At 36.6% G+C, this 27,468-nt stretch overlaps 1 long non-coding RNA gene across 2 annotated transcripts in view; it reads left to right on the top strand.

Annotated features, from left to right (window-relative positions):
- The window catches only part of LOC133274334 (uncharacterized), a 156,058-nt gene that overhangs the window by 94,018 nt on the left and 34,572 nt on the right, over positions 1–27,468 (top strand). The window contains exon 1 of one of the 2 annotated variants that reach the window (XR_009745115.1): positions 19,347–19,443. The exons of the other annotated variant lie outside the window; for it this stretch is intronic. This is a non-coding gene — a long non-coding RNA (uncharacterized LOC133274334). Of the gene's footprint in view, positions 1–19,346; positions 19,444–27,468 lie in introns of those variants that run through there. 2 annotated transcript variants of the gene reach the window in all.

Below are 27,468 nucleotides of genomic sequence, written 5' to 3' on the forward strand. Positions count from 1 at the left end.
CAACACCCCCAAGTCCTTCTCCACAGGGCTGCTCTGAATCTCTTCTTTGCCCAACTTGCAGCTGTGCCTGGGATTTCTCTGACCCAGGTGTAGGACCTTGCACTTTGCATGTTTCAGCTTCATAAGGTTGGCATCAGCCCACCTCACGAGCATGTCAAGGTCCCTCTGGATGGCATTCCTTTGCCCCAGTATATCAACCAAACCACATAGCTTGGTGTCATTGGCAAACTTGCGCATTAAATCCCACTGTCCATGTCACCAACAATGGTAACATGTTGACTCTGAACGAACAGATCCAACAAATTAGAATAAAAAATGCATCCTTCAGTGAAACACTTATTTTACATGTACAGCAAGTCTTTAAATGTTCTTGTTGACCACAATGGAGTCTTTATTTTCAATGTTGGCATGTGCTCTATGAGAAGAGCTGATAAAGGCAAAGGAAGTTCTGGAATGGACAGCAAAGGCATGAATCTAGCCAAGTCTAAGGTACAGGACTTAAATCTTCAGCCGTATTCGCACCATGTAACTCACTGTTTTAAGCTTACTTTCTCACTGTCATGCTGGTAAATTACTTAATGCTTCCATGCAGCTATTTCTGTATAGTCTGCTTTACATAAGCAGACATGAGATATGCCTGTTTCTTACTTCTTCTGCATGTTAACTGTAGCAACAGGGTCTTCAGCTCAATGATGCATTTTGACATGATGAGAGCACAAGTTAAAACAATAAGAAAATGTCCTATTTTTTTATTTGCATTTGTATTTTTTACAGAATATTTTCTGAAAATTGCATGCTTGGTAGTTCAATTTATAAAATCATCACCTTTTGCTTATATTTCAACCTCAGTGAAGGCATTGTCTTGTGTGAGAATGGTCTTAAGCATTTGTTAGGTGTTTTTTTGATTCAGAAGCCGTAATGTTTTGCACCTGAAAATATTCAGAGTTATGCAAATATGTGCTTTATAGACATTTTTAGAAGAAGTTGGCAGTTACAATGTCAGCTGAGTTATTTCTTCCATAAATAGGCCATTAGGATATTCTGTATGAAGGAACAAAACTGTAGAGAACATTTTATGAATGAGGGAAGAGCAGTAACTCAGGCTATCAAAGAGAAAATATTATATAATAATTATTTATATGGTGTTTTATTTCCTTCCCTGTAGTCAGGCTTTTCGTAATTGTTTAGTTTACTGATAATTGTACAATTTTTTTGCAATTCATGAAGTCCACCTTTCATCGTTAGATTGTTATTGGCACAATAGTTTATTAGTGAAGTAATTGAAATAATTTTGAAATAATGTGTGATAAATCCAATCCGTGATATTTTGTAATTTAATTTTGGCCAATATATTCAGGTTGACTGTGCATGAAATGTAATTTGACCAATAGTTGTTCCATTGAACATGAATGCGAATGGAATACAAAGATATATCATTGCTCTGTATTCCAGGAAATCATGATTACATTAACAAGTAGGAGTGTTTATCCCCATGTAGTTAACAAACAAAAAGCTTAGTAAAAGATAGTAGTATACCAGTGGAATCACGCATCCTTATGTTGAACAGTACATTTTAGTTAGGCAGTAAATCCATATGTCTGAATCAACCACAATATGTTATAGCATGTTGATCCATTGAGTGAAGCCTCAAAATGTCCAACAATAAGCAGCTCTCCTAGCAAGATGTAAAGGGGTTAGGGATTAAACCTTTCAAGTCAGAGATTTATTTTTTCTATATGCTTAAAAGCTGCAGCTTATAGGCTATTCCTTTTACTTTCTAGTCTTCCATTGTCAGCAATGATCTTAACATCTCTAACCTTTCATACTACAGGTTCACCATTAAATGTCAGATAAATTGTTTCATAGGCTAATTTTTCTCTTTTGTTTTTATACTTATGTCAACATCCATGACATTATGGCTCTTTAACTTCTTCAGTGGAATATGGTGTCAGAAGGAAACATTTTCTAGTCCAAAGTTATGTATTCTAGAGCCATTCTAATTCATTCCATTGAACTTTACAGGTCATTTAACATTTTCTATAAACTGTTTGGATTGTAATCTACTGTTTTTGCAGTGAAAGGACTAGTAATTGGAATCATGTCACTTTGGTTATGAGCATTCTTTGAAATCAAGAAACTAATTTTAAGAAATTTTTATAACTGTATTTTCTAAAAATTAAATACACTCGGTTCTTTTCTGCCCTTCAAATTTGTTGTCTAATAGATAGTATAGTGCACATATGAAAAAATTGGGGAAGACCTAAAAAAAACTCTTCACTTTGGCAACTGAGAAAACAGGAAGCAGTGAAGGGAAGTGCTGGTTTAGGGTGCATGGACCTCCCTTTCCCTGTGTGCCTTTCCATGCCTTTGCTTCTTTGTCATGTATTCCATCTTCTCTAAACTGTGCTCCTAACATGTGAAGAAAGAGTATCAGTCTAAAGTTTTTCAGTAAGGGCAAACATTTACAGTTTTATACTCTGTCAGTGGCTTCATCAAATGCCAACAGAAAAGCGTAAGAACACTGTCTGAGGTTGGCTGTACTTTGCCTGCACAGTAAGATGGGGTTGTAATATATTTATTGAGTTCTGACTACTTGATTGAAAGGCTCACAGCATGCAGTTCTGAAAGGTGATTGTCAGTTGCTCAGGTAAACATCTAGTGTCATCTGAGCTGCTCTGAGATACCTGAGACATTCACATGGACATGGCAAACCACCCAAAATTAGGTTCTTGCTCTGAACTGAAGTTCAAATTTGAAGATGATATCCTGTTTTCCTACGGTTTAAGTGCAGGGGAGGCTAAGCTTGTGTTGAGACAGGAGCAGATATAGCAGAGCGCTGGTCCCCCATTCTTCCCTTAGTGCTACAATAACATTGCTATTGTTCATGTTTTTAGTGCAGTGTCACAATTCTCTCCTGGTTTCTGTGTCTGCTAGAAAGATATTCCCACAGGAAACTGGAGAAATCCTGCAATACTACACTGAGAATGATAGGTGTGCTTGTGCTATACCAGGGAGTGGGGGGAGTTTGGGGTCGTGGAGAGAGGAGGGTAAAAGATATAGATAAATGGGAAGGAAGCAAAAAGTCAGCAAATCTTCTCTGCCAGAACATCCATTCTAGCTACAGAAGGAAGTGAATGATGTGGAAGAGGGATAAAGTGGGTTATTTTTTGCTCTAAGAAAGGGCAGAGCTGACCTCATCCTAGGTTAGTAGGATGCGCTCAGAAATACAGTATATTTATTCATGGCTCTCAAAGTTTAAAAGTTCACTTTTTTTTTTTTTGCAGTTGATGAAGAAAATAATTAAGCTTTTAAAGAGAGCTAAGGTAGCAAAAATTATTAGAAAAAACATGAGATCAGTAGAATTTTGAATTGATTTAGGGAAGGCAAGGAAATACAACCTTATATTGGATGAAGAAGCAGAAAGATTTAGACAAAACTTTGACAATATGTGTCAGTCTCCTTTCAAACTTCTTTCCAGAGGATCTTCAAGTACTTCATAAATGTTAACAAAACAGATTCATAAATTATACTTTGTTTATTTTACAATGAATAAATTAAGGCTTATATGCTAAACATATAGAAGAGATTTACATATAAATACTTATCTGCAAGAATATATAATTGGTATGGTTTATTCATTAAGAAAATGAATAGCTATTATTTACTGTATCTACTACATCAACTAAAGCTGAAAACTAAAAAGAAAGAAGTCTATGTTTTGAGACATATTTTTTGGATCATCCTGAGACTGGAGCTTGCTATCCTTTTTTTAACTCCAGCAGAAGTTTTGGAAACTGTTAGGTATTACTGTAAGGTGTATTTTTAACCTGGGGTCACTACAAGGTAAAGACAAGTAGTGCGCAGTTTGACCCGTCACAGGAATTCCAGATAAAACCCCAGAAATTGAGTCAGAGATAGTCACAAGATCTGTAATCTACAATAACAAACTATTCATATATCTATCTGTCAGCTTTCTTCCTCTAAGAGAGGGACACAAGGTCACTGAAATGGCCACTTTCCATATCTTTTTCTCCCCTGCACATATGGTGGGGTAAGTGGAGAATCAAATATTTCCAGAAAAATATTTTTTTGATCAGGTCTAAGTGATTTTATTGTAGATGTTTGTTAGTCATGGTTTTTGTCCTTTTTTACAACTTCCCATAAAAAAGAGTGTGCTAATCAAGGCAATACAGTTAGTTTTGTCATCCTATTGAGAATATTTCCAAGTTTAATTAAAAGAATATGTTCCAGCTAAATAAATCAGGTATCAGCGTTTTTCTTTAAGTGAAAATGAGAATGTGTGGAAGTTAGAAAAAAGAATCACAAAAATGACAAAAATGTAAGATGGATCACTTACTGAATTCAGTAAAGCAGTTCTACCTACAGTACAATCAAGTGTTTGGTATGTGCAAACAGTACTGCTACTGTCCCAGTCCTATTCTGTTTTAAATGTTTAAATCAAATCCCTAGATCCACAAAAGCTTTTTTTTTTAAGATCTTAACACAGTCACAGACATAGCTATTCAAGTAATAAGAGCTGTAAAGTTTATTGACTAATAAGAGCCGTTAAATGGATGAGTGATGTTAGGTAGTAATGTGACAATGCCAAACTCTCAGACTTCATAATTCTGTTTTCTGAAAATAAAAATGTTGAAATCAGGCAGGTTTAGCTGTGATTTTCTCCATTACAATGAGACAGATTATGTTTAAAAGCAAAAGCAAACAAGCTGTGTTCTTGGCTAGAGTGTTTAATCCATGTTCAGTTGCAGCTTCAATTTGAAGGAGAAAGTTTATTAGAATAGCCCAAATATATTCTGAAGTAAGGTTTCTGTGAGGCAACTGAAGAATTTCAGTATTTCTGAACTGAAGAACAGAATCACTCTGCCTACCTCATACAGTACCTTGCAGCCTTGTATTTTTGATACAAGTGCCACAGTATGGCTTTAGAACAGTGCTATTGTCGTTTTTCAGGGGCAGGGAGGGAACAGCAAGCTGCCTGAGTTCACACAGGACGTTGGTGCAAGAACAGGCAACGGAGCTCTATTCTCTTGGGTCGCGGGTTGGCACTCTGACAGCTGAACCCAACTTCCTTTTCTCTGAGCCTGGACAGGACACAGCAACATATTCATTTGGCAAAGGGGGAGGGGAACCCCCTGCATCCCTTCCTTATTTTGTTTTTTATTTTGGAGGGGCCAGTTGCAGTTCTCAAGAAGGGAAAGGTTATTTAAACTTGGTGATCAGTAGCCACATGTTTTTCAGTATTTCCTAAAGTGTCTGAGGGATGAATTCCAGACAGAGCACAAAATCTATGTAACCACACAAAAAGCAGTACTAGTGGCTTTTATCAATGTGCATAATGAATTTTAATAATTCATTGTTTGTCAGTGTGCATCTCCATTTACTATAATTTATCTTTATATGTATATAGTATATTTTGAAAAGTAAAATAAGCAGCATTAATAGCATATGTTCAATGAAAAGGATTATTTTCCATTTTTTCTTTCATCTGGTCTTATACATTAGAACACATCTAGAAACTTTATAGTTGAAAGGAAGGTCCATTGTTTTGAATGACTTCATGATCATACTATTTATAAAACTGAATTTGTTTTCCTGATTTTCTGAAAAAGGTGCCTTCCTGGTAAAGTTAATTTGATGTGTGTATAATATACTGCTATTGTACCAAAATAAAGTACGGTAGTAATATTTTATCATGCTTATCAGTGTCAGTGGTTTTTCTTCCTAGTTTTGTTAAGGTAGCACTGTTCTTTTTCAGAAGCTGTCTCCATAAAAATGAAAACATCCTCAAATCTTTGTGGAAAACCATAATCTTTTTCTCATATACAGGGTGTGGATCTGTATTACTTCTGTGGATTAGATACATTTCCATAATTTTAAAAATGAGATTAATTTTCTGCATTTGAAGAAAGATGCAGAACTTTTTAAAGATTCTTTTCCTAATGTTCTTTTCCTAAGAACCTGAGAGTCCTGGTTTTACAGCCTAAGATATATCTTAGTAGTCATGTGCGTTTGCTACTTCAAACAAAATTGATTGTGTGTCTGCATGTGTATTTTTGTGTAATAGATTGAGCAGTGTGCTTTGTAATGGCCTGAATTTAAGTAGCAATTGATAGTACGTCTTGGAATAGCAAAAGAGACAATATAGAGAATTATTATTTTCCTATTTGAGTTTGTCAGTTCTACAATGAGTTAAAAGCAGTAACTATTTTTCTTGTGGAAGAGCACTGTGTATATCACAGCAGAGGGTGGAACTAAGCTGAAACATGCCTAATGCCTCTTAGACAGCTGTATCTTTATATTGATGTTCTATATATAGTTTGTTATAAAGGGGAAGATTTTAAAGGGATCAAATTTTAAGAGAATTGTAAAAGAAAACATGGTTGATAATCAACATCTTTTTTTAAATTCCACTTTGGTTGTGGAACTACTATATAAAAATATATTTATTTATATACTGAAAATTCTCTATTAAAGCCATATTTGTTGTAGCTGGAAGGCAAATGAGTAGAAGAACTATTCTGAAGAATTGTACAGGGAAGGAAGGGCTTTTTAGAAGATTTAAATAGTGGAGGGAGAGTGGAAAATATAAACTGAAGATTACTTTTAAAATTTTCTTCTTCAGCTGGCACTTACTTTGTGGAAAACAGATGCAGCAGTTTTATCACTTAAATTTAGCACTTATTACTGTAGACCTGGTCTTGCAGTAAGAGCAACTGTCTCTTTAGGAAGCTGAAAGTACCCCACTAACTCAGACTAGCTAGTGGTCTTCTCACTGAGTTTTAGCTGCTTGTATTATGGCAGAAGTTGGAAATTAGTTGTCTAATTTTCATGTACAATCCTGTTCTTACCCCATAGTGACAATGTAAAGGAACACACATTGCTGCTGCAGCTGGTCTCAGTTGCACGCCATTAATAAGCTGAGTACAGTTGGGCAGTTTAGATGTCAATATCCTGTACAATTTATTTATAGATTAATATTTTTCATCTGTATAGGGAAGAAGATGCATTTCCTACTAAATAATGCCACTGATCCACCAAAGGTAGAGGAAAGAGCTTTATATTCACACAGTTGTTTACTATCCAGCTAAGACTAGGAAGTTCTTTCAATAACAAGGAGACATTAACATATCTGTAGAAGTTGTGTGTTTTAGGTGTTTTAAATAAATATATTTGTTTGTTTGTACGTATATCTATCTTTATCTAGCTATATACCTTAAGCTGACTTCATTAAGCAGAATTTAGGAGCTCATTAGCCATAATGAATTTCTTCCCGGGGATGTATAAATTGGGACCTTGGGATTTAGTACCACATAACAAGTCCTCCTGCTCCACAGCATATACTTCGCCTTGTCTGAAAGTTAAGAGAAGATATCCCTATTTAAAGTGGTTTAAATTTAAATAGTTTAGATGGACACTTTTCACTGCAGCAATCATCAAAGTTGAATCCATCTTGTGGCAGTGAAGGCTCCCTGGTATACAATAAAGTACTGGGAGATGTACTTCTCAAAATTTGTGAAGCTATGCGTTATATTAAATATCATAGTTGTAGCTTCTGTCCTTCAAGAGTACAATAACAAAATCCTCCCAGATTTTAGGGGAGAGAGAAATTATATCAGTTACTACCAATTCCACAGAGTTTAAAGCAAAAGGAAGGGAGAGATACAAATGCTCGTAAGTTAGATAAGCACTAGAAATGAAAATTTACATAGTGTTAGATTGATAACTTAGTAGCAGAAAAGCCAGTCTCCAAGAGATTGTTTCACTATTGAACAAATCCATTTTAATATCACACAATAAAAAATTAGAGGAGGGAATATCTTATAAACTAACTTAATCAATTATAGACCAGTCTCCTTGGAAGGAAAGCATATGCAAGGCAAACTTCTCTCATTTCCTACTTGCCAAAGGATTGAAGTTACTTGAAATGTCCTGAAAAGCAGCCCTTTCTTGCTTATCCCAACAGTCAGTACACCCAGTAAGGTGCATTAGTCCTTGCTGATAGGGATTAACCTGTCTGTATATCCAGATTTTGTTCTACTATTCTCAGTTCAGTAAAGAAGGAGTAAAAAGAGTACATACTTTCCTTTGGAAAGACAAGCACATTGTTTGAATGGAAATTAGGAGCTTTAATTAAATCAGCATGCAAAACAGAGAAAGTACAATTCTCCATTGTTGGCAGCATGCATTACATTTTTCCCTCAATCAGAAGCAATAAATCCAAGTGGGAGACTAGCAACACATCAACCTTATAGAGAACCTGTTGTGCATTTTCTACATCACTTTCATCAGCATGGGGGATTTTTCACAGCTGCTGCTAAATGATACTGACTAGTTAAGATGTTGTGAAATTTTTGGATTTACATTGTGAATATTCAGTGAAGTGAATGCAGTCACTTTCACACAATACTATTATATGTCACCCCACATATCATCAATGTTTCATTTGATCCACTTCAGAAGACAGAGCTTGCCTGATGTCACCTAAATAAATGTGGCCAAGTAAACATTACAGTAACATTTTATTTGCAGAGAATACTCACATGCTTTTATCATTTACGAGCCACTTTTTAAAACTCTGTCAAAAATAAACTTTCCTGTGATGATATCCATTTTCATCTACTTGTTAGTATACAGCCAGAAGTTAGCATCTACCCACTGGACCAGAATGAATTTTTTAGTAAGATTCTATCCAGTTCCTGTGGAAGCTCATAAATCACTTGTAACACTGAGTAAGTAAGTACTATGGAATTTGATTCCAGGTTGCCATTCCTCTGTTGGTCATTCAACTCCTGCTGTAACTGCTGCAAAGGGTTTACTTATTTATTTTTTCTTGGAGACAAAATGGGCTTCAGAACTAATATAGAGAAGCTGGAGGTAAATACCACCTACATTAACAAAATAATATATGAAGAAAATTATCCACTTTTGTACACAGGTAGCTTTATCCTTAAATACAAATAATTTATTTGGATTTTCCTAGACCTTCTTCTTTGCGATCCTATGCCTATTGTATACTTTGCGGATTTTTTTTTTTTTTTGGTTTTAATATTTTTATTTTTTTAAGTGGAAGGAAAGAAAATTACAAGGAAATGCTAATATATTCAAACTGTTTCTGATCTTTCTTGTCCTTAATGCAATTAGATCCAAATACACAGTACTTTTACATTTTCAAATTAGTAAGTTCAAATGATTATAGTGGTGATTGTGAAGTAAAATCAGCAATCAAAGCATTGATAAAGGAAAAGAGTACCTGCATTTTTCTAAACGTACTGTATGCTATTAAATTCTAACAAACGAGGAGGGAAGAGATTCTTGGTGTGTACGACTCCTTTCTCTTAAAGCAGTGTTCTGTTCTGAGCCCTGTACTTTTTTCATAAGTAATACCATTATATTGAACAGAATTGGCTTCCTCACTAAATACTGGATTTTGTAACTCAGAAAAACACAGGTATAGAAAGAAATTTTAACATCACCTGGCATCACCCGGCATCACCCAGCATATTCTTCGGCCTATCAATCATCTTGTTCTTCCTGAAAGATGAAACTTGTCAGTCCTTACAATGTTGTACTATTCAGAGTGACTACAGTAGCCGCAGGCTCTTTAGTATCACTTCTTAAAACAAATTCTCCTTAGCGTTCTGATCCTGAACATATGTCAGGAGAAGTTATTACATGTAGCCAGGCAACTGCATGTAGCTATCCCTTACTCCATTTATTGAATGGCTGCAAAGCTCTAGCCATGTATCAAATTTATGCAACAGAAACATGAATCAATAGTGTTCTTTGTTCATCACCAACAAACATCTCATAGGCTAGCAAAGCCCATAGGTTAGAATAAACGAAGGGATAACTCCCCTGATGAGCTGGAATCAAGGTGGATTTCTAGAAATCTGTAAGAACATTTCTAACAGATGAGGCAGATTTTTTCTCATTGAAAACATGAGAAAGAAGACATTTTAAAGGCGACAGATTGGCTAAAGGTGCTGTCATCAGTTTGGTGGGAAGTAATAAATTTATTATTAAAATTTTGTTCAGGAAGAAATGTTATGCTTTAACGTAATTACTGATGGTTATGCATAGAACCTTTCAGTGTATTTCTGAACACTAAGTAAAGCAGGATCAGGTTTTTCTGGAACTCCATTTATAATGACTTTGTCTGTTGAACTCAGGTTAATTATGAGGGAGGCCCCATCTGAGGGGGAAAGCACACCATGGAACAAAAGGGATCAATTTTTTTTTCATTCTACTGCTTGAATTTTATCCTTTCTTCTTTCATCTGTTTTCATCTTATGGAAGCGATTATAAGTGCTAATGAGACATTTGATCTTGCTTCAGGCAGTCATTTTCTGGTTAACACAACAGGGGTATCAAGCATCTATTTTGGTGTTATAGGAAGGCAACAGGCTGGGGTCACATATTGTCTCTCATACCTACCCAGTTGAGGCAATCCTTTTTCTGTTACCTGAAACACTTATTGCACTATTTTATTTTTCTGTCTGCACCTCTTATATGAACTCCTTGTCACTAATTTATGTCAGGAAAAGACATAACTCTCACAGGTGTTTTCAATTTAGAAGCCAGCCAGAAGTATTCAAAACATTTTTTTTTTCTTTTGGGAACTAATTCTAGTCAAGTTGAAAATTACAGATGTGTTGTTTAGTTCAAGAAACAAGTGGTGACTGATGAGCAGAAGTAGCACTTGAACCTGGGACCAAAGAGTGCACAGTTTAATAAATTGGGGTATCAGTCTACAGAGAACAGTACTGTTTGAAAACATGATTTCTTTCATGTTGGCTTAATTTTTCAGAAACCATAACCAAACCTGGCAGTTCTGAGCCATTCATTTCATCAGTCTTATTTATCAGCAGAAAGTCAGAGAGTGCTTTTGGGCCTATGCTCCTCAAGTGTTGATAATTATGCATATAGACAGCACTGCTTGTATTACATCATACAGCTAGTGGAACTGGGAGAGCAGCTTCAATTTAAATGAAGCACCCTTATGAAGACCCAAGGTGTGTGTACCAGGCAGAATCAAAATATTTCATCCATTAGCATGAATTTTGCTTTTGAGGAAATAACCTGTTAATCACCACTGCTCTTTTGTTATGGTATAATCAGTTTCTTATTGATAACATTCATGTGGAGCTCTTCTAGTGCACACTTTCCATAAATTAAACTATGTGCCTGCCTACACATATGCACTAAGTCTGGTGGTCAATGAAACGTGTTCCAAAGTTTTATTGCAAACCAGAATAGTGTGTGTATATATATATATATATATATATATATACACATGTATCAGAGGTATTCAGTAGCAACACCTAATTTGTGAGTTGCCTTCATTTTCTACCACCTAATATTACAGCAAAACTTTGGGCTTAACAGATAGCTTTTACTAGAACACTTAAAAGCATACAAAATGAGAAGAACACTCCTGTGGGCTTTGGTTTTGGTATGTGGAAAAAGGAGAATAGGCCTAGAGAAAAAAGAATAAATGTGTCAAACTAAACCTTTAAAAGATGGTGAATTGATTGTCAGCAATTTCTAATTGTTGGGTTGGTTTTTTTTTCCCCCAAATTTTTCATCTCAAAAAAATCACCAAATATATCTTGGTCAGTACCTTATTTGGGAGCATTTCTTTTAAGCACTGGATATTTAAAAATATAATTTTAATTTTGTGACTGAATATTGTTGCTTAATTAGATTAGTGTGCTCTTCAAAATCAGGCTTCCAATGCAATAAATTATAAGCACAAATTTTCTCTGTATAAATAAACCATTATACTTGCATGAGGAATAGTTCAAGTTTCCAAAACTTCAAAGAAATTTTATATTGAAAAAATTAATTTCAGTGAAAAAAGTTTTTAAAATCTTCCAAAATTTTAAAAGATTTTCTGATTTTCTGAAGATTTCATTAAAAATTTCTGTTAGATTTTTTTTTTTTTTAGAATATTGCTGAAACATAAAGGCAAAGAGAATGGAAAGAAACTTAAAGCTTGTTAAAAAAACTGAAATAAAATTATTTTTTTCCTGAATATCATGCATAGCCATGTGCAACTGAGAACTAGAATGTACACGTACTTAGTGTAATTTTATTATTCTTAACTTTATGCAGTTCTACACAAATCATTAAAGAGAATGACATACATAATGTTAGCTATGGTAAAATATATCAATTCTACAAACACTTATGCCTTTAGATAACAATCAGGTTAATTGATTTTACTCCTGGTATACCACTTAAACACAGATATTTTCAGGATCAGAACTCAAATTAGAAAATCAGTAGGTTTTTTAAAGTGGGGTTTTCTGTGTATTTTAGACTTTGTTAAGTCTACTTAGAAAAGTGTTAGGGAGGAGAAGCCATGTGTTTTTTAAACTAGACAAGTTTCTGACACATGCTGTCATATTTAGAATACTAGTTCCTGACATAGCACTTTTTTCCTCCTTTAGAATATGACTTCCCATTTCAGGAGTCCTCAAATTCACAGGCAGGTCGGCTTCACCAGCTGCTCCTTAATTTATGTATTTTAAAGAAGGTAGGGAAATGTGGAAAGCTTGTTCCTTATCAAGTGAGTTAAATGTACATCTGAAGGTGATAATTATCAAACACAATGGGTTAATGGGAGAGAAATCCCACACTTAACTCCCTCCTGATAGATGAGCTTCTTCACCAAAGTTTGATCCTCATAATGCACACGTTTCTAGTACAGTGTTTCTTATTTTAAGAGTTGTGATTCATTATATGGAGGTGGAGAGAACTGAGAAGCTTATGCACATTAATCATGTTAAATAAGGAAAAAAATTCTTTTTTCCTGCCTTTGCTTTTTTTTTTTTTTTTTGGTAGAACTTCAGCAGACAGAATGTTTAAGCGTGATGCTTAACTTTGTATCAAATTTGATCTGGCCACCAGTTACTTTCTACTTCTGCAGGCTGCTTACTCTGTCACTGAGTATTAGATGTATTACCCACAGAGCAGTAATTACATTTGACACATAATTATTACAGTTTTGATGACAAGAAGGCCTTTTCTTTTCCTGCTTTCATAACGTATATTCCTGAAAGTGCTGGCTTGCTGAATACAGTTAGTTTAAAAGCACTTGGATTTAAATTGAACCCTGGGACAAAGAATGAAATGAAAAGGAAAAGAGTGAGCACATTTGAAAATTCCACAGATGATCTCACACAAGTCAATTTTGAACAGGAAAGAAAGCCTTTAAGTGTTGTTAATGCAAAAGGAGAAAGAGCTGCCTAGCTGCAGCCATGCCAGATCCCCAACAGGAAAGGAGTGCTTTTAAAGTTAATAAACTGAAGGAGGTTTGGAAAAAGCGGAGGCTTCTGGCAAGGCCACATAAACTACACAAATGAGTTTCTAATCTTGCCACATGGGCATTTTTCCAGCTCTGCACTCTGAGTCACCCCTAGCTGCAGGCCTGGATGAGCAGTTTAACAATACTTAGCTCCCTAGCTTTTTCTTTCTTTTTCTTTTTAATTTTTTTTTTTTTAATTATCAGTGCCAGAGTATCATGTTTCTGGAGCTTGGGGGCTGTGTGGTATTCAAAAAGGCTGAGTGCTTGGAATTCCTCCAACCATACCTGCATCTGCCTCTCTGCTGAGGTTAGAAAAGCTAGAGCTTCAAACTTTGTCATTTGCCATTATCTCCTTCCTACCTCGTCTCCTCTTGATTTCTCATAGCGTGCAGGGGGCGAAGTAAAGTTGGGAGGATGCTAAATATCCTTCCTTTATTTTTGAAAAAAAAAGAGAAGTTATAAGACGTGGACAGAGCAATGCTAATACTAGGAATCCTTCACTGGGAATTGAGCGGTCTTGAAGGAAACCCGAGCTGGAAGAAAATTACCTGGCTTGCTTCTCTGATCTGAGAGCTGAACATCAGCATCAAGGAAGCTGTATTTGATATACAGGGGATCCTTCCTTTTGATGTGAACTTTTCAATCAGTGCTGAAACAATGATAATCTAATTAACATATGATAAAACAGCTCTAATTTTAGCCTGGTTTGTTATTGTAAGAGCTAGTAGGGAAGGGTAAAGGGGGAGGTGGAGGATGCCATGAATGACTAATACTATATTTCAGCTCTTAAGCCATATTAAGTAATGTAGGATATAAAAATAAGCTTTCAGTACAATTTTTCCTATTTGACTTCTCTTTCCTTTCTTCTGTTCCCTCTCCTAAAGACGGATTTAACTAATTACTCTTTTAGGTGGATGTTGATAGACAGGTATTTATTATTGGTTCTGTAAGCCCTGAAATTTTTTTTCCACAGTGAGTCCACAGACATATACACTAAACTGCAATTCTCTGGGGCTGTCAGAATTACAGACCAGCCTGAGGCATAGCAGTATGATAAAGTTTTCAGGCCGTGTTTAGTTAAGGCTGAAAATCTGGGACCCAGCCAATCTATACCACTCAAGGCTCTTTTCACAGTCCAAAATGATTTGGCTTAAACATTTCCAACTGTGATGAGGTCCCATTTCAGTGATTATACAGTCATTCACTTTTCCACATCAACATCAAAGTCATTAACAACTGAGTATTATTGCATTGGCTGGAATTCAGTTAAGGACTAGAGGGATGTTGCTCTTTATTAAGATAAATCATTGCCTTGGTTATGTCACCCATGAAATAATCAATTTACTGTGTTGGTTAATTTCCTCCCTCTTTGATCTGTGAATTAAATTCAACAGATCATTGTTCCACACAACTGCAGTGCAAAGGATGCTTTAAAATAAATGTACCACATTTTCTAATGGTAGAAGTCTGGTAACTATGTAAAACAAGAAGACTTCATGTAGCCTGAGAAGTTTGGGTTTTTTCCATTCTTTGTTTCAACAGTTTCCTTTGAAACCTTCAGGGGAAAATGAGCCATCAGCACCTATTTGGGTGATCCTCTGTCAGAATTCTGGAGGAATTACCAAGGGGAAAGAGAATAGCTAGAACAATTGACTCTGAAGCCTTCAGAGGAGTTAGGTTTGTGCCAGACCCAATGAAAATGTTTTCTTCTAAGTGTATGTCAATTTCTTGATAGCATTTATGAGCTTTACTTACTGAGATGCTTACTGTAAGGAAGTTTTTAGAAAAATCCTACTCTCACAACAAGCTTAATGTTCTAAAACAAATAAATCTGAATACAGTGCATTGATGTTGGTTCATAATCTAATCTACTTTTGCATTGAACTATGCATTCTGAAATTAAAATATATATATGAACAAATAAATCCACATCAAATATGGAACTCACTATGCCTGTCAATGAGAAACTGATTATAAGAAACTAAAATCCAAATTAGGTTCTTGGTTTTTCAGAATTTCAGATCAGTCTGGGTATTTAAGTATTATTTTGTAAAGATTAAACTGTCATTTTTTTTTCAGAGATTTAATGGCATAATCTGTGCTAATTAAAACCAACACAGATTTTCTCAGTATTTCTCGACTGTAAGATCAGATCCATGCCACTGGACTCTATTAAGATTTGGCTGGACTGCATTCCCAGACATCTAATCTAGGTCATGGTTTGCCTAGAAAGTTTGGACCAGATGGTTGATTCCAACCTATGATTCCTATGAATCCATCCCTCTTCTGAAAGTTGAACTCTTCTCAAGTCCATGATACATCATGCGCTTTGAAAAATAGAAGCATCATGTGATGTGGCTTAAGAGTTTGAATTTAAGTTTTGCTGTAAAATGTGCCTAATTATTAGCCTACTTATAGCATCAGTGGGCTGGTTTGTCCAAGGCTATATCTGGTTGGCCAAGTCCACTACCGTGTTTCCTACACTATATTGCAGTGGTGCCACATATCTGGTGTTAGACACAGAATTCTCTCATTTTGCAAAAGCTTCTTGAAATTTGTAAGCAGTCAGTAAAAAATATTAAGGAGAATGGTTGTATTCTTGCCTGATCTCACACACTTGTGGTACTAAGGTTACTGTAAATGAAAAGCATGTATTTTTGTTATACATTGAGTTTAACTATGTGCAGTAAGTTACTGATTATAGAACCAAGATACATAACTTCTTCCAGATTTCTATGGCTTTAACATTCTAGAACATAGATTCATGAATAGAAGGGCCAGTATTTTTGGAAGAAAATGTATATTAAAATACTATTGCTAAAATAGTTCAACTGAAATTCCTGACTGAACTAAAAATAAATCAGTATCTTTTCTAACTCCAATTCCCATTGTATGAGTAAACATTTTCACTAACTCTTAGGTCAAAGTTATGGATTATAGCAACAGATTATGAAGCTATACTACTAATTTATTATAAGAACAGCTCTACAAATTCACTTCAAAATTAAAGTTGATTGCAGATTGGTACCTATAGCAATTTCTTACAGTGTTTCCCCTCACATTTAACATTTTAAAATGCTCTCTCCATCCTCTGTAAAACTTGGATGTGATTTCATGAAAGAAAAACAATTTGCATTAGTGAATGACTTTAACACATTTGGAAGTCATCTTCATGAAGCAAAATATTCCATAGCTGAGTATATAGGAGAATGAACACTAATGAAAGTTCAAAGTCAGAACTCTATAGCAATTCATTGTAAATCAGTCAGGATATTCAGCAGATGTGAGGAAGCTTAGTATTGAACAGCTAATTGCAACTGCAGTAAACCTCATTAATGCACATGACAATTTAACCCTATATTTCCTGTAAACCTTCTCACTTGGCAGTCAACCTGCTGTTTTTCTAATTAATTGCATTTGTTAGTTTCTCCTTGTCAATTGCTTCATATTTGTGGTCTTTTGACAAATTAGTTCTCATTTCTAACTGAATCATTCTGAGGGCAGAAAGTAAAAACACTGCTATTCCTCATTTGTGATTGCTTATTTTGTTGACATGAACGCATAGTAACTGCAAGTTTCTTCAAGCTGTTGTGGGATATTTATTTTTTTGAGCTTCCATGAGGTCATACACTTAGAGTTCTTAGATGACAGAAACTCCTTGTGGAGTTTTGAACTCACATTTAGGTTTTGTAATTCTGCTTCAGGCAGTAGCTGGCAAGTTAAACAATCACTGATTGACTTTTATTAACTCTGATTTGTGAGGCTGATAGGCTCAGGAAGGCAACCTATAGACAGTTTCCTGAAATATCAGCCAAGATAAGAATCCTATAGAAATTCCAAAAATAGGAGATAATACTTTTCTTGCAAATTCATTTCTTATTTAGGTGATATTCTTTAATGTATAAGGTGTTACTATTTTTCTACTTTAGGTATTTGATTTGAAATGTTCATCAATAAATTTGTGATTATAAAAAAAAATAATCATCACCTATCAAACACCTGATCCTGTACCATCTCATATGACAATAAAAGAATATTTTTTCCACTAAGGTTGCTGAAGAATTTAAGTTAAAATAGTGACTGATGTAAAATTGATGTAATGGTTGCTTTTGTATCAACTGGCTTTGCTAGAAGCCCTGAGGAAGATGCTGCACAGTGAGACTCCTGATCTGTCCTTGGATTATCCCCTTGCTCTGAGGGAAACTGGAGCCAAGTTACACTTGGCATGCCTTACTTTCCCTACTGAGCAACTGCATTCAGTCCATTGAAGGAGGAGAGCAAGGGGCCAAAATTATTCCTTACTCTAGGCTACACACCTGTACAGGGAGAAACAAAGCACTGATAAAAGAAATTCTCCATCCTATACTGGTTTTCATAGCTATTCCACATACCGCATGATCTCCCTTGATGGATCAGAGCCATACAAAATAATAACCCTGATATAAACCACTGATGTAATTTCAGAGATTTTGATGTTTGTGGGATCTCAGGTTCATTTTTTGTTTTAAAGTTTTTATTTTGGATTTAATTATTGTGTGGGATTTATTGAATCACAAGAGCTGTAAATAAAACTAATTTCCCTATGAACATAGAGTTATCATTACATGGTCTAGGAAAAAAATGTAATTGGTGATTTGGGTTTTATGTCTCTGTTTTATTTTTAATTCCAATGTCAAAATGCATCTGTCGTAGTGTTTGGTCCTGCAAGCTTTCTATGTACAAATCCCCAGACTTCAGCAGCAGTTCTTTAATTTTGAAGGGCTTATAGAGACAGCCTCAGAATCTCTAAGTGCATTTACACATTTGAAACCACATACATTAGTTGGATCAATGTCAGTGAAAATGCTTAACATTCCTCTTCAAAACAGAATCTTGAAATCTGTTAGCCTCCCTCTCATTTTCCCATTATCTCTCTTCTTGCTGACTGCCAAACAGGAATAATTTTTCAAAGCCTTGAATACCAAATCTATTACTCTGTTCTATGTTAGTTCTTATACTCTCCCTTGAGTGCTTATGCAGTGGATGAGCAGTGAAAGGAGCACTATAGTTTGCAATAGCATATAAAAGATTGAATCTGTCATCAGTTGAGGTGCTACTGTAAATTGACTTTTCATTAAAATTTTGCTTTTGCTTGTTCATTTGTCTGCCACACTGCCAGTATATAGGAAGCAAATAGGCACTGAAAGTTCACTAATACCAAATAAGCAACCAAAGGAAACTATTACCCAAATTACAAATGCAAGTTCTGCCCATCGCCCATGCTGGAAGCTGAGTGGTAATGAAACTAGATAAAGACTTTTCCTCTTACTCGTGCAAAATGGTATTGCTTCTGCTAAGAAGATTACTGTATATGATGAAGGAAATATTTGGCACAGTGATTTCTGCTTCAACAGAACGGAAAACCCACTCCTACACAGTGAAATTCTATGGAAGTTAGGGACCACTGACAGCACATATTTTTGTGGAAAAAAAAAACAAAAAAACAAACCAAAACCAAACGCCAAAACAATCCAACCCCCTCCCCCTGCCCAGAAAAAGTTTTCTTTTGATAAATAGATGTCATCATTTGATTTGCTGTTTAAATTTGCTTCTGTTTGGGGAAAAAAAGAGAAAAAAAAAAAAAGATGGGAAAAATTGTGAGTAATCTCAACAGCTTGTCAGAAGAGAAGCATATTCCTGAGGTGACCTACCTGCCTCATATGAAAGTGTTTTTTCTCAACAAAGCTGTTAATAAACATTTGTTCATCTACATATCAAGTGTTTTCAAATGAATGATTGTGTGACTTCTGCTACTGAAATAAAACATAACTGTGATGATATTCCTTAAAACCAGTTCCCACTCTCCATTTTTTTTTTTGTGCAGGTATGTTCATTTCTGTGTCATGCTCATGATGATCCACGAGCACATAAATATGGAAAACTTAGAAAAAAAGACTTTTCACTGTGCAGATCTGTTGGTTTTGATTCAGTTGACACCAGCATGCCCTAACTAGAGTTTTCTTGCACCTAGAATTTGGTGTCTCACAGAGGTTTTTGGGGAGTGAGATGGAGATACTGGCTCACAAAGGCAGGTGACTGGAATCTGGCTGGCTGGCTGCAACAGAAAGGAAGAAGTGAGATTACAGCCTGGTTTACACACTCACACACTTAGGCACACCTTATAGTTGAATTAAAACCTGACCATGATGTTTCAGCAAAAAAGCTTCAGCAAAAGAGCAGATTCATGTTGTTTACTTCTCCTTGACACTTCTATGTAATTAAACTTTTGAATATTATTCCTGTACTGCTGCTAAAGTTGCAAAGTGGAGTACCTGAGAAAAGAAAAAGTGAGACAAATTTATCTAAACACTTTCATTAATTGTTAAGAAGACCTTAGAGATGAAAGATTCAGGTGTAAATTCCTTTCTTAACTGATTTATAATGGAACTGAATGTCATCTTTCATACATGTGAGCTAGCCAGTACTTTGAGATGACTGTTATGTCACTGGGAATCTATAAAATATTTAAACAAGTTTGAAGACTGTAAGCAAGTAACTGGATTATTATTTTGCCAGGTGGTTATGTTGCTCATCTGAGTTCCAGTCTTGCTGAGTTCTTTGCACTAGTGAATATTCACTATTATACATGAAGTATGGAAAAAAGAGAGTGCACTTTAAAACCTACACTATTCCAGTCATTTTGGTATTCCTAGGAGAACAGTTCAAGAGAAGGGAGTTGACTTTTGATTTTCAATGCCTTCTATGAATGCACAAACATGAAATCCTTCAAATATTTAAGTGCTTAAGCCTCCATCTCTTTTAAATCCAAAAGCTGAAACTAGATCAAACCTACTGCTGGCATAACTTTATTTTTTTCTTTTATTTATGAAAACAGTGTTTAGTGTGGCACACAATTTGAGATTTGACTGAAATAGTGAGAATTCTGGTAGGAGCTCTGGGCACAGCAGGGGTCCTCCACATCACCTAAATTATCTCTGGCAAATATAGGTACAATCTATTGCATTAATTTTTGCTTTAATTTAGCCAACAGTGTTGTTTACTAAGATGTAATATACAAAGATGTTATAGGATGCGGTGAAAATGCATAGGTATCAAGTTATTTGGGAATAATATATATTGTAATTACTACTGAAGGGTTGAGTCAATTTTAATAGGCATCGTTTAATTCTGCCGTCCCTTTGTGTTGATACATGCTACAACTTCTGGCAATATTCTTCAATACTGTCACTAAAAGTAGATCAATTACAGCATATCCTTTTAACAAGTTTGAAATAAAATATGCTAAGGATATTAAAAATGTGCCAAGTATGTTACGCTCACTGCCAGTTTCAGTCCTAGTAAATTATCCTGTGTTGCAAGTCATTGCCTGTTGCTGTTCACAGATTATGTGAATAAACCTCCAGATTTCATTCACTACCTTCTATTTTTGACTGAGAATTTGGAGGAATCTATATTTTAAGTGTTTGTAAGTGATTTTCCTTTCTTTACTGTATGATAAAATAAGTCTGACATTTCAGCTTCTAGCTACAATATAGATTTTTCTTATTAGCAGAGCTTGTTTATTACAAGAAGTTTCTTTGATATAGTACTAATTAGGAAATATATTCTGAAATACATAAATTGTGATTTGAATGGAGATTGTGTGGGTGAGGTAAAAAATGGAGTAGCAAATTAGTTTAGAAGACACAAGAGCCTTTTAAGACATGCTGGTTTGTACAGTGAAGGGTACTTTGACTTCAAAGGCGTGCATAGATAACATTTTCTCCCACTGGTCAAATACTCAAATGCAATATAAGCTGCAGTTTTCATTGCACTTCCAGTCTTCAGTGTGACTGTAAAATTGTATATAGTGATAAAAATTGTGTCAGTATGTTAGCTTGATCTCTAGTGGGCAAGGCAGACAGCTTCTGAGAAGGTTGGCAAGAGTTAACAGATCAACAGAGCAGCTGGAAAATATTGGCTTTTGTTGGATTACATAAAAAATCCCAGCATTAGTTGATGAGGCTTAACCACTTTTTGTGTTCTTTCCAGCATTCACCTGAATCTTCACCCATTTTTTCCTCCTGCCTTCCCATATAACCCTGTACCAGTCCAAAAGAATATCATTTAAGTAGTGTTTAGATAAATTCTCCACACATTGTTACTGACAGTGTGCCTGGAGTTTGCATTCACCTTTTTTGAAAATGCTAGTGGGTCTGATCAGCTATGTTCATGTTTACATTTACATCTTAGTTTTACAGAAGAGTTATTGGAGGGAAATTTACCATAAACGTTAAGGACAGTGTTTTAGCTCACAGTCTGAATGATGAGAAACAAAGCAGCATGTGTAAGACATCGAATCTCAGTTAGCCAAATGGCAAGGATTGGCCTGAGATGACTAACTCTCCTCCTGAGATTGTGACATGCTATCAATCTGGGTTGCTGAGTTGTCTGAGCATTAACCTGAATAATTTAAAAATTTCCAGATTGAAAGGCTGTTTATAGTCAGAAAATCTGAAGAGGCTGCCAATCCTTGCTAAGAGAAGCCTGTGTAGTTCACTTGCTATTTGCTTGTTCTGTAAAAGTTTACAGAGAAGAATCTTTATCACAGTTCTATTTTGTTTTCTATAGCCATTTTTTTGACATACATGACCAGAAGAGAATTGTTTTTTTTACGTATGGGAATTTCTTTGTTAGACTAACACCTGATAAAGTGGTGTATCTATTTGTATATGCTCCTACATTTGATAATAAAGGATAAGCTATGATATACACCAGAAAAAAAAAAAAAACCAAAACAAACCCAAACCAAACCAAACCAAACCAAAAAACAACCAAACATTCTCATTCCATCTTCAGTTTTTCTCTGGAAGGGATTTAAGGACTCTGGCCATCTGGATGTCTGGCAACTCAGTCAGAGCTGTGGCTACTGTGTGTGTGCAGATTAACTGTGTAGCACATGCACAGTAAGTCCAATGTGTCCAGTACACATCAGACCTGCTGCACATGTGCTGCACAGATGGTCTGTGCATACACAGTAAATCAGATATGTTAAGCCTACTGCACATATGCAAACCATCTGTGCATTGCACGTATATATATTTTTGCATGGGAAATCCCTAGTCAGAGCATGAAAGGTTGTGGCAGAGAGGAACTCCAGTGGTAGAGAGACCGTGAGAGACTGACAGTGGCATAAATTAAAGCAGCTCCTTGCCTGTTTTTGCTTTTGCCTGGCCAAAGCTGGAACAAATCAGTTCCTTATAATCAGAAAGTGTGACTAGCTGCTCAACAGTTTCCCTCTCTGTAGCAACTGGCTGTGGGAGAGAATCTGCATCAAGACCATTAATTTTATAGGCAGTGATTATCAGCTCCCTATTATCTCCCTAAACCAGCTGGAACTGCAGCTAGTTCATCAGGTAGCTCAAATGAGCAATGTCTGGTATTTTACTTATCCAATAAAATAGTAGTGCTTATTGTGCAGGCCTCAGGGATACGTTTAGCCAATTATCTTTCTTTTACTCCTCAGTAATCCTTTTACTTCTGTTCCAAGTATCTGCAATTATTACATAGGCTGTTTGAGCCTGGTAGGGATATTTACTGGTTAGTACATAGGCACAGCTACATATGTGTATAAACCTACATTTTTTTCAGTGTATATGCAAGTTATGTTTAATATGTTTGTTTGTATACATCCTTAAATCCTGGCCCTGACAGTGCCTAACGTGCTCTTTAAACTAGGTCTCCTTTAGGTCTGTCTCTAACAAGTTCTGTGGGTCTGTATCTTGAAGAACTCCTTTTATATGCCACAAGGCAACACTGCTCATCTAACTGCTATGCTACAGGGAAAGGATGCACCTCCCAACAGGCTTGAGAGGTGGTGGGCCAGTGTGAATCTCAAAAAGTTCAACAAGGTCAAGTGCAAATTCCTGAACATGGTCTAGGACAGTCACCAGTATGAGCAGAGGCTGAATGAGTAGAGAGCTGCCCTGAAGAGGAGGGCCTGGGAATACTGGTGGGTAAAAAATTAGATCTGAGCTGGCAGTTTGCTCTTGGAGCCCATAAAGCCAACCGTATCCTGGGCTGCAACAAAAGGAATGTGACCAGCAGGTCGAGGGAGGTGATTCTCTCCCTCTACTCCACTCTTGTGAGACTTAACCTGGAGTTCTGCATTCAGATATGGAGTCCCCAGTACAAGAAAGACATGGACCCATTGAGGCAGGTCCAGAGGAGGCCCACAGAAATGGTCAGAGGCATGAAACGCCTCTCCCATGTGGAAATGCTGAGAGAGTTGGGATTGTTCAGCCTGGAGAAGAGCGAGGAGACCTTGTTGCAGCTTTCCAGTACCTAAAGAGGGCCCAGAAGAAAGCTGGAGAGGGACATTTTACAAGGGCATGTAGTGATAGGACAAGGGGCAACAGTTATAAACTGAAAGAGGAAAGACTAAGATTAGATACAGGGAAGAAATTCTTCACATTGTGTCCTGGGTTCAGCAGTAGCAGTTATTTTCCTCCTTCTTAGTAGCTGCTGCAGTGCTGTGGTTTTGACTTTCGGCCTGGGAACGGTGCTGATAGCACCAATGTTTTTAGTTACTGCTCAAATATTTGGCCTGGCTAAGGACTTTCTGAGCCTCATGCTCTGCCAGGGAGGAGGGGAAGCCGGGAGGAAGCAGAGACAGGACATCTGACCCAAACTGACCAAAGAAGTATTCCATACCACAGCACGTCATGACCAGGATGTAACAGAGAGTTACCTGGAAGGGCCAGGACTGCGGGGTTGGATGAGGTATGGGTCGGTGCTTGGTCAGGATGGGGGGGGTGAGTTATCGGTTGGCTGGTGCTGAGGTGTTGTATTCTCTTCCCTTGCTATTTCCTTTATCATTGTTATTATTGGTGGTAGCAGCAGTGATTTGTGTTATACCTTAGTTACTAAACTGTTCTTATCTCAACCCATGGGAGCTGCATTCTTTTCGATTCTCCTCTCTGTCCCTCTGGGAGTAGGGGGAGGGAAAGAAGGGGGGGAGTGAGTGAACGAGCTGCCTGACTGGTTTTAAACCACGACAAATTGACAAGACACTGGAACAGGTTTCCCAGAGAAGCTGAGGATGCCTTTTCCCTGGAAGTGTTCAAGGCCAGGCTGGATGGGGCTTTGAGCGAGTGGAAGAAGTCCCCCTGCCCGTGGCATGGGCTTTGAACTAGATAATTTTTAAAACTCCCTTCCAACCCAAACCATTCTGTGATTCTATGAAATATACAAATTACAAAAATCTCTTCCACAGCCAGAAGTTCTGATTTTAATGTTGTACCATTCCCATGCCATTTATTATTTACAAGGCCTGCTTTTTGTTCCTGGTTTCTCATTGAAAACTGTCCCTAGCTCTGTGTGGTAAATTCATACCTACTTTGAGAAGAGCTGTAACTTTCTTGGTCAAAATCTTTTGGACAAAATCAACTTCAATAAAATACTATCAATAGTCAGGTTTTACAAGTATTTTGATATTGTAATAACACTCTGTAGTAAATCACATGGAGTGGATGTTTGAAGTGCTGAATTCCAATATGCTGTGAATAATCCACTGAACCAAAGGGAAATACCTGAATGAATAGAATAAGCAGGATTTTTCCGTAATAGAAATTAGAAACATATACTTCTGAGTAGGGCAGTTTTAAAAGAAGATGCTGGAAAGAGCAACAAACAATAAGGTATGGCATATAAAGTGACTTGTCATTCTAGTTAGAATTCTTCCAGCGTCAGAAAGCAACAAGCTAGATGGGGCACTAAAAGAGAAAGAAGAAAAAAGAGAAAGAAAGGAAGGCTTAAGGAAAGGGGAGCATTGGGGTAGGAAAATTGTAGATTATTTGAGGCCGTCTCCTTGACCCTAGCCTACCCCCACTGCTGCAGCCAGTGGTCAGGGTGAAGTAAAGCTGACAATAGCTATTCATCATGCTGTAGACTTGAATGTAAAATGAAAACCACAACTACCTCACATGATGCGAGTAAGTACAGGAAGAGAATGGAAGATTTTATCCCAAAGAAAAATAGGAATTCTTATTAAATTCCACTCCTCCTAGAAGCAACTGATTGTTTTCTCCCCCTTAAACTACAAACGCATGCATGTAATATGCTTTCATACACAGTCAAGAGTGTTGAAATTCCAAAGGAGTTTCTTGACCCACTCCTCCAATTTCTTTCATTCAGATGGATAATGTTCCTATGGATGATTTGCTTTTGAAGATAAGCAGATGATGTACAGTGAGGAAAAATAGTTATTATTTGCTTTCAGGGGGACTTCTTGGATATCCGTTCTTCATTTATTTCAAAAGCTGATAACAGTTTTAATTTCTTTGCATGAATAAAGAGTCAAAAAAATATCCTTAGAAAACCTGTTGCTTCTTCCTGCAGAAACTTTCTTGAAAGGCAGAAGTACAGCAGGCTTCAGTTCATGGTCAAGGAATTTCTGCAGCTGGGCTGATATGGGGAAATAAATGTTCTCCCCTGAAGCACAGAAGATAGTGCAGATAAAAGTTCCTTGGAAAAAAAAATAAATCTCGGTTCTTCCTCCTGTTTCATATCATCCCTGAAGGAGAGAAATTCAACATCAGGTGTCATAGTACTGTGGTGTAAATATCTCTGAACAATCTATTCTTCTTGCCTAACAAAACACACATTTTTTCAAATTGCTTAAATCTGGGCCAGTCTGGGAAGAACTTAAAAAGAAGGAAAGTAGTTTGCTTCAGTTATGTACACACAAATGCACACATACTGTGAACGACCACTTCATTCTACAAAGAATATGATTGTCCATAGTTTTCTGATCTTGATACCAAAGTACGTTAATTACAACTGTCTGGTTAATGTGACTTTATTATTTTTAGACCTTCATAATGGATTATCCATATGCAACTGCTGCTTCACTGTTCAAACTGAACCTGTCTTGTATCCAAGTAAAATAACTGCAACACCTTCTCTTCCTCTCCTTACTTCTAAAAATAATTATTGTCACAACCAAAGAACACAGCAGTACTTCAGTTGTTTGTCAGAAATTACTTCACAGACAGTGACAGCTCTGGTTCCTTAGAATCATAAAATCATAGAATTGTTAGGGTTGGAAAGGACCTTAAGAGCATCTAGTTCCAACCCCCCTGCCATGGGCAGGGACACCTTACTCTAAACCATATCACCCGAGGCCTCGTCCAACCTGGTCTTGAACACTGCCAGGGATGGAGCATTCACAACCTCCCTGGGCAACCTATTCCAGTGCCTCACCACCCTAACAGGAAAGAATTTCCTTCTTATATCCAACCTAAACTTCCCCTGTTTAAGTTTTAACCTGTTACCCCTTCTCCTGTCACTGCAGTCTCTAATGAAGAGTCCCTCCCCAGCATCCCTATAGGCCCCCTTCAGATACTGGAAGGCTGCTATGAGGTCTCCATGCAGCCTTCTCTTCTCCAGGCTGAACAGCCCCAACTTTCTCAGCCTATCTTCATACGGGAGGTGCTCCAGTCCCCTGATCACCCTCGTGGCCCTCCTCTGGACTTGTTCCAACAGTTCCATGTCCTTTTTATGTTGAGGATACCAGAACTGCACACAATACTCCAGGTGAGGTCTCACAAGAACAGAGTAGAGGGGCAGGATCACCTCCTTCAACCTGCTGATCACGCTCCTTTTGATGTGGCCCAGGATACAGTTGGCTTTCTGGGCTGCAAGCGCACACTGCCGGGTCATGTTCATTTTCTCATCAACCAACACCCCCAAAAGCAGAGTTATAATTGTTTATTCCTTAGTAATAATAGTATATTCCTAGTATATTCCTTAGTAATAGTAGTATATTCCTTGTTATAATTGGACAGTGAAAAAGTTAAAGGTTGTCTAAAATAGAGGTGTTAGATTTTTGACTGAGAGGTGCCAAGGAACTACAGTGTGTCCAACATCCTTACTAAAACTCAAGATCTCCTTCAAAACTTTAGGAAGTTTTTTTATACTTAACAGAAGTTGTTTATTTAAAGAGTTGGTGCATGAAAATGAATAATGAATAATTTTTTTAATCCATAATTGCATCAGAATTAGTAAAAATTCTGTCTGCAGCTACTGATTTTTGTAAGATTTGCTGCTAATTGTATCACTGATTCATGACTAGAAAAACAGTATATTCTGTGGAATAG

This window comes from Pezoporus flaviventris, unplaced genomic scaffold (genome assembly GCF_033815535.1).
Source record: "Pezoporus flaviventris isolate CSIRO_AGI_PZ_B2104156 unplaced genomic scaffold, CSIRO_AGI_Pfla_v1 ptg000036l, whole genome shotgun sequence".
Lineage (NCBI taxonomy): Eukaryota > Metazoa > Chordata > Aves > Psittaciformes > Psittacidae > Pezoporus > Pezoporus flaviventris.